Source organism: Melospiza melodia, chromosome 4 (genome assembly GCF_035770615.1).
Source record: "Melospiza melodia melodia isolate bMelMel2 chromosome 4, bMelMel2.pri, whole genome shotgun sequence".
Taxonomy (NCBI): domain Eukaryota; kingdom Metazoa; phylum Chordata; class Aves; order Passeriformes; family Passerellidae; genus Melospiza; species Melospiza melodia.
Window position 1 is genome coordinate 72,495,983 of NC_086197.1, and position 12,241 is coordinate 72,508,223.

The window sequence follows — 12,241 nt, forward strand, 5'->3', positions numbered from 1 at the left end:
TGCTGTCACTTATTAAAGGCCAAGTGTAAGTAAACAATCAAGTTTCCTTGAAGTGGTCAAGAAACCACAAACCAGAAATGGTTTGAAAATGAGATTATTTAATGTGCTACATGAAGAAAATGAGATTATTTAATGTGCTACATGAAAGCAAGGTGAGAAACATGACAGCAGCAAGGTATTTATCACAACTTTGGGAAAAAACTCATCATTTGAGTGAAGAGTTTTATTTGTTTTAAATAGAAAAAATTAACTTTGAACATGTTTATTCTTTTGTAGTATGGCTTAGAACATAAACATATATTATTCTCTTTTTAAACACATTTTTCAGAAACTTTGTGTTTATAATATATAATAATTTATAATTTGTAATAATTTATAAAAATCCAAGGAAATTGTATGTATTGGAGTTTTGGCATGTAGATCTGAGCTAGGCCTTTGAGGGATATATGTCAATAGAAGTAATAGGGTCTTTCTGCTCAAAGGCATCTAGAGAGAGTGGAAAAGAATTCCATAAAGTTTCTAGAATATAACCATAGCTAGGCCCAAGGAATTACAAAATAAGATTCATAATGGCCATAGAAAGATTAACACATTCAGCAGTACCTGCCTTAATTAAGGTAAAGATGTTAGAATCCAGGCTACCTTCTCAGACCTGCTGTGACAGTCTGTTACATCCATTTTCTTTTTAGCAAAAGATTCACCTCTAAGAACGGCCATACAATGCAAGAGAGCCAAAATTTTAGTCATAAATCCCTAGCTTCTAATCCTGGATCCTGGTATTGGATATTCTTTTCCTTGCTTTCCTTCTCTCTAAACCTTTTAAAATGGATATGTAATGAAAAAAAAAAAAAAAAAAAGAGGAAGGGAGACCTAAGGTATAGCTGGTTTTAAACCTTATGTAAGTTTAGGATAAATGCCTATTCTAACAAGATACTCTCAGGGAGACCTGACAATAATTCTTAGAGGCAGTTTTGATGTGGCCACATGTCACTTTTCCCTTTCTGCTAACATTCCATGCTGATCGGAGAGTCTCAGATAGAAAAAACTTAATACTGGAAATGTAACTCAGCTTCCTGGTGCTTACTGCTGACCTAGGAACCTTTGTTCATTGATTCTATCCAAGTTATGTATAATTTTGAGACTGAGCACTCCTGGTATCGCTTAGCTATTTGTTCCAGCTCACACCACTCTGTCTGGAGTCATTGCTTCAGTCTCACTCCCACTGATGCCATTCTCCACTCTTTTCTTCCTTTCATTTTCTCCTCTCTCCTATCTGACAGACCTCCCTTCACTCATTGATCTTCCTTTAACAAAAATCCACTTGAAAAAGTTAAAGGCTGGACACAATTCAAACAGAAAAATGGAGAACCAGCAGGAAGACTGCAAACGTAGACATTATTTGCTCCTTTCTTGTCAAACTCCATTCCTTGGACTTGAATAGACTGCAAAGCTTTTAAGCTGCCTCACAAATGCTCTAGCAAACAGATATGATAAGTAAGTGATAAGTAACTTAATTTAGTATCTTCTTCTATTTAGCCAAGAGGGCAAGCCCTAGAGGGCATCTAATCTGTGATTATTTCCATAAATTCTTGGCTCAAAGTCCAGTCCTCAGGTTATGCATAATTTCTATTATGCTTCTTTTTACTCTTGAGATTCAAACGAAAGCCTATTAAACTACAACACATGGAAGAAGAAATTATGGCAACTTTCATGTTTTGTGTGCTATCACTAGTTACAGACTGGTTAAGAAGTTTAGGAGTTTTTCTTTAGCGGTTCTGTTTGCTTTTTTTTTTCTCTAATCTAGTGCTGGAAAAAAGCATGGAGGCTAGCAACAAAGCTTAAGAAAAATCAAAGGATAAGCCTTAATTTTGTTGTTCACACTGCTTTGTGGATTTGAAGCAACTCCATTCAAGTTGAATGAGTGAGAGGGAACAAAAAGAAATCAATTTTTAACTGTTTATTTACCAGTAGTACCTAAATTTTTGGTAGTGTCTTTTAGAATCAGTGACAGAACTAGGGAAAACAGATTAAAAAAAAGTAAAAAACCCTAGATCGTGAGGCAATGACTATAAAAATGAACAAAATAAGAATACAGTTCTACGCTAAAAAGGATTACAATTTTTCGTGCAATGCAAATAAGTATCTAAACCCCAAATAGTAGACTAATACACTTGCTTCATAATTAACTGTGGTATTTACACACTGAAAAAGAAGAAAAATTATCCTTCAATGAACTCCTGTTAGTAAATCAAGAAAGGAACTAAAAGATAACATGATATGGCTTTGGGTTACTGTTCAGATAATTGGTATGCTGCAGGTGTCATCAAATTAAAGTTAGATAATACCCCCCTCAAAAGCCACATTTTCAAATTGTTAGAGAAGGAGCCAAAATGCTATTTTCATCCTATAGGATTTAAGGGTCTCAGGTGTTCATTACAGCTGGTAGAGATTTGTCCCATGATTACATTTCTTTTTTGAGAATGTTTCTTCCTGATCTTTGTTAGAAGTCTAAATGGAGAAGTTTTATCTCTCCTCCAGAGATCTGCCTTTTGCATAGCACAATATACCATTTACAGCAAGGCTTAAAAAGATTTTCAAGAGGAAATAAAGGGATCTCCTAACCTTGCCAAAGTATAAAAGAGTGACAAACAGGAATTCTAGCTGGTGAGTAGGGTGATATTGACTTTATATTGTGGTAAGATGGACATTAGATTTGAGAAAGAAGGGTGTTGCAGACTCACAGTTATGAAAAAAAAGAGGTACAAACGTATGAGAGAAATAACCTCCTCATTTTACAATAAGGTCATGACTGGCGGTGAGTTATTTTATCCTGCACTTGCTGAAGTGTTGCCCTTCAGGAGAAGCAAGGCTGATTGGTAGAATCTAAATCATTGCATCTGAGAAATGTGGTTCAAGGAACATTGAAATAATTTCAAATTTTTTTTTAATTGTATAAAAATGCTTTGGGAAGAGTTGTGATGATATTAGAAACAATAAATGCTCTTGTAAGCTGTTACAAATTCATATGTTAAGGTACTCAAATAAATCATTTGCATGATGCAGTAATACTCTTAACAGTTTTCTATTTCCAGCATTGGTCTTACTTTCACCTATTAAAAAATCTTGTCAAAGATTAGCACATTGAGATTTGTCAACAAAATGACTTGAGAAAAATAACTGATGGACTGGTACAATGTCCTCATATTACTGTGACCTTCCATTTGTGCATTACTGTGGCCTTCCATTTGTTTTTATCTTCCCATAAAGTATTATTTTTTTAACAAAAGAGCTGTTCATTGAAGAAAAAGAAATAAAGAAGTTTTTTTACAAGATCTTCCTATATCTTTAATTAACTTCAGTAGTCTCAGAACTTTTTACAAGTTTAAGAGCTTCATCCATATGTTTTCCGTATTTTTTCCTTCCCTGTCTTCCTGAATGCAACCGGTCCAATTTCAGCTATATTTGAAAAAGTGATGGGAGCTTTATGAAAATATGTTTCTGTAGTGAAAGGGTAGTAGATACCAGACTTCATGCAATCCATTTTGATTGTTGATTTCCCATAAATCAATAGATGTGTAATGTCCAAGCTATTGACTGGCCATTAGGATGGCTGTTACCTTGGAAGGGTTGTCAAAAACAAAGTGGAGCATGGGCCATAAGGGACTCAAATTAACAACAAAGGAGGTTTAGCTGGATTTTTTCCTGCTTGTCAAACAAATTCTATTTGTTTATTTAACTTCATATTAATTTATGAATGGCCTTTTCAACTTGCCTCTGTGATTTTAGGCATTGCAAATTTATAGAGATGAGATCTTGGTATCTAACTTCTCAAGGCTTGCTGGAAATTATAAATATAAAACTTCAAACATTATTTTATGTATTAGCCATTAATCTTGCCTGAAATCAGATTTTGTGAATAATTTCTATATAAAGATGCAAGTACTTAGAGCTTTTATAAAAAAAAAATTCTCTGAATTTTTCACAGATTTCCTCACTATTTATTTTTGATTATGAACTGTTAACAAAAAGGGTGAATTAGCAATAATCTTGGTAATTTTTAATTTACAGATTCCTGGAAAGCTATGCTTACATAATAACAAAATTGTAAAACATATTTCAGTTACATGTAAGCAAATTTACTAATCAAAACACCAATTGAGAAACAGCCAAGGATGTCTCCAGCTTCCTTCTGAACGTGTTTTTAAATCTCCACATATTTAGAAAGGCAATTAAGCATATGCCTCGTCCATTAAAGTTAATGTTTAGCCTTCAGGTTTTTCTCCTGAATTTTATAAAAATAGCTGCTACAAGAAAAAAATGACAGTTGAATCAGCTACAGTTTGACTGTGATAGTAGAACAATCACATCATTGAATGACTTCATTATTTTTATTCATTGACTGAGGTAGTTTTAGGTAGAAAGAATCCCCTACTGCTATGTTTTGGTAGTCTAGCATTGCAGTACCACTGTAAGTTAACTGACTTGGAAGTAGGCATATAAAACTTCCAGATAAATTTTAATTTATTTCATATTATAAAAGATTTATTGAATTTAATGATGTGCATGCCAGAGAGAATTAAATTAAATCTTTGAATTCCTTGACTTACAAATAGAAGAGTATTATTTCAATAGTGAGCATTTATAAATAAATATTTTATATAAAGTTTTTTTTTTAAACTTAACATGCCTGGAACATTAGGAGGAAATATGTCAGAAATCCATAGGAAAAAGGCAGCGGTTTTATTACTTACAGAAAGAATTATGGAGTTAAGTTCTTCCCTGTGGGTTTTTCTATTTAAGACTAAGCAGTTCGGAATAGCTAATCCTACTCTTGACAATGCAGCCTATAAACAGTTGGTGTAAATTTCTTACAGATACCAGCTATAAAGAAGAGAGTAATTGCAAATCTGCTGGAGTTCTTGAACATTCTGCTTGGACCTCTGTGGTATGACTTGCCTGCATGATTATAGAAAGGAGTAGACAAGTGAAATAATTAAGCTGTGCCTATCAAAAAAATTACCAGATTCTCCTGTATACCTTCCAGTGCTTAATTGACAGTGGACTTTAAACTGATACTGAGGAAGCTGAAGGACAGAATATACCTTTTCTTCACACACTGTCTCATGGAATATTAGTCATGATTGCTGTTTTAAATTGCAGCTGAATTACATCAAGACAAACTGAGAGGGTGCTTAGGCTGGTAAAACAGAAAAACCCAAAAAACCAAAAACCCTGAATAAAATAGATAATAAAGAACATAGGAAAAACCGTCAACCCTATTGTATTAGAAGGAGAATTGATGTGGTCCTAAAATTTCTCTGTAGCCTCACTGCTGTGATCTCACAAGGCCTATGAGAGGATTTTGTTGGATGCTTAAAACGCAGTATTGGCAAAGAAGGGTAAACCTATTCCTAATGCCAAATAAAAGCATCAAAAGGGACTAGAACATGATAAAATCCTCAGGATAAAAGCAGTAGGAAGACAGCCTGTCAACAGCTGTGAAAATAGAATTAAACCTTGCATAAATTGGAAATGGTGTTCCCCAAACCAAGGCTGAAACCAAATAATAGGGTATGTATAGTCTCAACACAGGATTCAAACTGGGTCAACAGGATATCGTGACTAATTTTGGGGATGGCTGCCAACATGCTCAGGCAATTGCAGCCTATTGACCAATGTCAAACAGTTCAAGTTTGCTTTCCTCACAAACTTGAATTTTTAGATAAATATGTCCTAGAGCAAATGAGCCAGTAACTACTGAGCAACATAATGCTGAATGTTAGGTTTGAAGCTTAAGTCAAATCACATTTAAACATATTTCAATATGGTATATGGATGATAAGAGTAAGGATTTCAAACATGCATGGGATTTGGAAGAATGAAGGGAGGACAAATTCTACACAGTATTAGGATATATAAAAAAAAAATTTAAAAGATAGAAGACTATACTATAAAGAAAATACCAGTCCCAGTTGTCAAAATACATTTCTATTGCTTTGAATGACCTAATTAAGCCAGTTTATCTGCAGGAAAATATATTTTATCTACTTGTTCTGTTCTTCTTAGTAACTTTTTTTTATTTTGCATCTAGTTTAGGCCTTTTTTTCCATTTATGCATTTTTTACAGATGTTCATCGTCCTTCAGCTATCACTTTACCCTTTTGTCTCCATGGAAATGAAATTTGAACTACACGTATTATGCTGAAATTTTATCTTCCAGCTGCAGACAACAATTCTGTGAAACAGAGTCTATATCTAAGTAAAAAGGGTATGGACTCAGACACTGGCTCAAGATTGGAATGTTAGCGGTGGGGCAGGCATTGATCTCTCCTCTCTGGTGAGCAGTGACAGAACCTGAGGCAATGGCATGAAGCTGTTGATTAGGGTTAGGGTTCCACAGTTTTGGAGTCAGCCATTTAGACAGAGCTAGTAGTCATCATGAAAGCCAATTCATGCTCCTGATCAAAATTTGAAGTCAAATTCAGAGTAAGTGTTATATCAGTTGCTATTGATTTTGGACCTCCCATATCACTCTATTACTTCTATGTTCTTAATTTCTCTTTTTGTTCCTACCATTTATTTTCTTTCTCCCTTTTAAGAAAGATATCAATAGATGCTTCATCTTCCTCCATCTCTGTATTCCTGTGAAATAATTTCTTATGAAATGGTCTACTTTATTGTGTAACTGCCTCCTACTAGAGTTTTGTGACTCACAGGTCTCTGTCTGTATTCTTGATATGTCATACACCTCTCAAGCTTAATATTTCTGTTTGTCAGATGTCTTAATCTATAAAAATTGTTAATATACTAGTAGTGGATTACTGATATAAGGTAAATTTCTTGTGTTTTAACTTACTTCACCTTCTAGGCATTATCAAGCATGCATAATTCATAAAATTGATATTCTTCCCAAACTGCTACTTCTACTGTAACTGTAAACAAGGGAGAAAGTGATGTCTACAGCATTTTTCATTTTCTTCCTCAGGTTATTTCCTCTTATAAGTTCCACTGCTGTAAGAGTAATACTTGGAATTTTCTCAAGTTTCTACTTTATTACTCTCTGGTTTGAAGAAATTTAATCTGTTGTTTAAATATAGTAAAAGGAGTATCCAGTCTTGCATGCATTATCCAAGAATGATCTCACATGAATATTAAATAATAAAAGATACATCTTCAAGTCAGAGTGCTTTTGAGGGCGGAAAAATGTTTGCCTAAACTAAGATCATCATACTGGAAAAGAATTAATTCACTGAGTTTATAGAAGAAACACTTGATACTTATCAACACTACTTGATGAGTTCACTCATCATGAGTCATGAGTCATGCTTATAGCTCATATGATATTACAGTTTATATCCCACCCTTGTTCAAAACTGTAAAAAAAGGTCAATTATTTTAAGAAGGTAGCTTCCTTACAGTATCACAGAATCATTAAGGTTGGAAAATAGCTCCAAGATCATGGAGTCTAACCTTTGACCAAACAACACCTTATCAACTAAACCATAGTGCCATGTCCCTCCAGGGATGGTGAACCCACTTTCCTGGGCAGCCTGGTCATGAAGAAATTCTTCCTGATGTACAACCTAAGCCTCTCCTCACACAGCTTGAGGCTCTGTCATCTCATCCTATCACTAGTTGTCTGTGAGAGGAGGCTGACCCCCGCCTTGCTCCCGGTAGGTAGACAGTAGGTAGAGGACAGTAATTTCTCCCCTCTGCCTCTTTTTCTTCAGGCTAAACACCTACAACTCTCTCGGCCACTCTTCAAATTGTGTGATTTACTTTCTCAACCCTTCACCAGCTTTGTTGAACTTGCTCTTCTCCTCTGGACTTGCTCCAGTGCTTCAGTGTCCTTCTTGTAGCGAGGGGCGCAGAGCTGAACACAGTACTTGAGGTGCGGCCTCACCAGTGCCAAATACAGAGGGAAATCACTGTCCCAGTCCCGCTGGCCACACTATTGCTGATACAGGCCAGGGTGCCATTGGCATTTTGGCCACCTGGACGCACTGATAGTTCATGTTCAGGTGCTGTTGCACTCCAGATCTTTTTCCATTGAGCAGCTTTCCAGCCACTCCAGCCTATACCACTGCCTGGAGGTGTTGTAACCCATACACAGGACTTGGAAATTTGCCTTACTGAACCTCATAGTCTTAGCTTTGGTGCATTGATCCTGCCTGTCCAGATCCCTCCACAGCACTGTCCTACTCTCCAATGGATAAACACTCTGGCCCAACTTGGTGTCTAAATTTATCACACACCTGAAAAATTAATATTAATATATTTCATAAGCAGCCATATTTCATTACCTTGAGAATGAAGAAAATGAAGCAAGAATGAATACTTTACAAAATGCTGTCAGCAGAAACAAAGAACAAATCTTTTGAGTTTCTCACAAATTCCTGGAATCACTCTCTTCAACATTAATTATATTATATTAATCCAGTTCCTTACTCCACTGACTGGGTTAATAAAAATTCCTAGATATTAAAGGGAGACTATTTCCAGGTAATCAATATGAAAGTTTACATCTAATTTTAAGAAGAATTATTATCTAATTTAAGAATAGGATTCCAAGATGAGACATAGGAAAAGTGTTTAAAATAAGTCACTGGCTAAAAAGGGGTTTTTTGTATAATAGAGTCCAAATTAAAATCTGAATGAATAAAAAAAAAACTATTGTCATGCAGAAAATATAATGTGGGTTTTTTTCTGGAAAATATTTATATTTTAATCATATCCAGCAATTGGTTAAGAATATAGTCTTTCCTTTCTAGTCAGAGTGTGCGTTCCAATCAGAAAGGACATCAAAGTTTTTCATAAAAATGCTAACACCAATGTTCTTTGTGAACCATATTATAGTTTTGTTTTACCTTGGATGTTGAACTAACTGAGTTCATTCTTTATTTTTTTTATTTTGGAAGTAAAATGTTGATTCTTGATTTTTCTAAAGAATAGAAAGGATGAAAACAAGTAATTTCTACCCACAAGCTGAAGGAATAGTAAAATAGGTTAAATAATAGTAAAATAATAAAAAGAAAGAAAAGAGAATCAAAGAAAGGGAAAATGGTGAGAAAGACATCTCTAGTGAATAAGGTTAGGTGTGCTAGTATGGTATATGCCCTTATTTTTAAATGACATGGTATGGTTAGTCTCTCCAAGGGAGGGCTCTGGGGAAATCCCTGTGAGGAAAAGATCCTGAGGATTCCACAAGATGGTGATGAGACTAATGAGAAAAGCATTATTAATATCTATGTAAATTCTTGCATTCATTAATTGGAATACTAGAGTAAAGTTTGACTTCATTAATTCAGACTTTCAAATAATCCAATTACTTTGAATTCTCCATCTTGTTCCAAAAAGCCAGTTTTCCGGGGACCATTTACAACTAATGAATTTGGAAGGCCACTAAAATCCTAACATTACTCACAAATTTTGCAGTGTAATCCCTTGTGATTATTTTCAGTGCAAGGCAAACTTTACCCCTGATGGATAATGAGAAGAAGCAGTAACAGGAGAGAGAATATCTTGTGCTTTTAACAGTGTTTATGGAGGTGTCTCCTCAGCCTCCTCTCGGCAAACTGTCTAGGATGCCAACAGAGGTGAGGGTCAACAGAACATTGAAAACTGTCTGAGACAGTTTACCCCAAAATGACAATGGTAAAGAAGACATCCATTGGCCACAATAAACTGCTTAAGACTAAAGGCATCAGAAGGGACAAGAAAAGCTTTTCAAGAAAAGCTTGAAAATTTGTGATAGTGGCAAGAGAAAAGAAAGCAACCAAGAAGAGTCAAAACCTGTTTTGACACTGTCAGAAATCACCCCATTGACATTGCAATCTGTACCTTGACCCTACTGAGAATCCTTCCATCAGATGCCATGAGTGTGTTTATCCAGCTGGAGGAATGATGTTTTAGGTGCATGAAATAAGAATCCACATTTCTGGGGTACAAATCTGAAGTTGAGGTGGGGGTTTCTTATGAGAATATGTTTTGTTTTGTAGAGACTGTCATGATCACATGTAAGCCTGAGACTTCCATTTCTTACAGCAGAAGAGTACAGGAATAAATAAAACCTCAGCTGTCAGGGGAGTGTTTTTGAGGTGGACTCTGAAGGGAGTGCATGTGTGCCTGTGTGAATGTCTTGGGATTTTTACAGAAGTTGATGTAGAAATGTCTAGGTGTTTTAAACATCAAATATTATATTTTGCCTTCATGAATGCATAATTCACTAACTGGTGGTTAGTTACATGTTATTAATAAATCTAACAGCTTCAATTTTGACTATATTTACAACACATGAAAAGGGTAGATATTTTCCTGCAATGTTTCTGTCTGAATGCAATCAATCAAGTAATCAAAAAAAAAAATTGAGAAGGTCTTTTGTGATTATGTACATCCATGCACAGCTACCTGGCATAACTGGAAGGAGAGAATATTTAATTTAAATTTATTTTCAACCAATACCTTTTAGAACAGTTGAATTATTTCTAGTAAATAAGACCAGTTAGAATATGGCTTCAATCAGTTCAGTCTGTGGCTTATAATAAGAATTTTGGCTACTAATAACCTAAATTAAAATGTTGGGGGAGCTGGGGGTCTTGTTTCATGATGTGGTTTTCTGTTTGTTTGATTGGGGTTTTGTCATAGTTTAAAAATCAAACAAATCAAGCACCACAGGTTTTTTGTGGAACTTTTTGTTATGTTTTTTATTCAGTTTCAAGGAATTAATTTGTTCTGAATTATGTAATATTTTCTTATATGTACAATATTTTGTACCTTGCTATAAGTGTATTTCATTTTCCTGATTTGCAAGAAGGGCTAAAAGGTAATTCTGATATTTGGAACAGCAAAATGATTATGGGGATATTGTTGACATTTTATCTACTTCAGTGCATGGGAAGATTCCATTCTTCAGCTGCTGGTGACTGGAGTAAAATTTTAAGACTGTGAAGCAGGGCCATCATCTGGGGTTGGCTGCTGGTGTTACAATGACCATTGTTCTCATCTGAGTACCTGATGGAAGAATGACAGGAGTTAAAAGTACAGGGCAGATGAATTTTTCTTACAGATTTTCTTTTTCTTACAATTTTTTTAACAGATACATTTTATTCTCTAATCAATGGCTATGCAAGAATTTTATTCAAAGTGGACCAGATTAAAGAGAAGGAATAAGGATGACATCTATCATTTGGCTTAACTCAGTATTAAGATATTTTGCCATCAGATAGTAGATCAAAATCCCATAAAAAGTAAAAAGTAACAGGATTCCTTTCGTCTATATTCTGAGCTTTGTGAACTTCTAAATCCAACCTGCAGTTTCTGTCCATGTGCCTTTGTAATGGAATCATTGTATGGTGTGGTTGGAAAGAGACCTTTAAGATCATTAGCTCCACTCCCCATCATGGCCAGGGACCCCTTTCAGTACACCAGGTTGTTTAGAGCCTGAGCCAACCTGGCCTTGAACGATTTTTTGAATCCACAACTTTTTGGCCACTTTAAACTTGAAGATAGCTTGAGTACAAACAATCGTAAGATTTTTCAATTAAAAGATATATCACAAAACCCCAAAATCACTTACCTGTAAATGCAGATCTCTGCCTTCTCTAAAAAAAACTATAAAATTGTTACAACTACAGTTTTCAATTTACTTGAAATAATTTAGAGTTATAATCGCTAAGTAGACTCTATGCTTGAAATTTTACAGGACTTAACTGCTTCACAGAAATAATAGGGCAACCTCAGGGAGAAAATAGTGTATGCTTAGCGAATCCATAAATTTACATATTGGTTCTTCTCAATCCCCTGATAGGAACATATGGTCAATATGTAGAGATATCAGTCAGTTAGAAAACAAGAAGTAAAAGAAACAATATATTTTTTAATTTAACAGTGAAAGGAAAAAGTGATAATGAGAACTGCAGAAGGATGTACTTTTTCCAGAGAGAATGAAATAATTACAAGTTCTGTTGACAAACCAGGATCCATGTTAATTATAAGAATGTGAGAACAATGTAATTAAACAGTCAAATGGTGAAGAGTATTGACTGCATCATATTAGATATGGATCCACTAGATCTGCTTTAAAGTAGAGGAGGTAAAAAACATTGGTTGAATTTTGGATTAGTGAAGATATTTGGAATTCAAATACCCCTGATTAAAAAAATCTGGTTTCTATTTGTCTGAATTCAGATATTTTGAAACAAATACACTGTGTCTCACACATTTCTGAATATTTCTGCTGGAC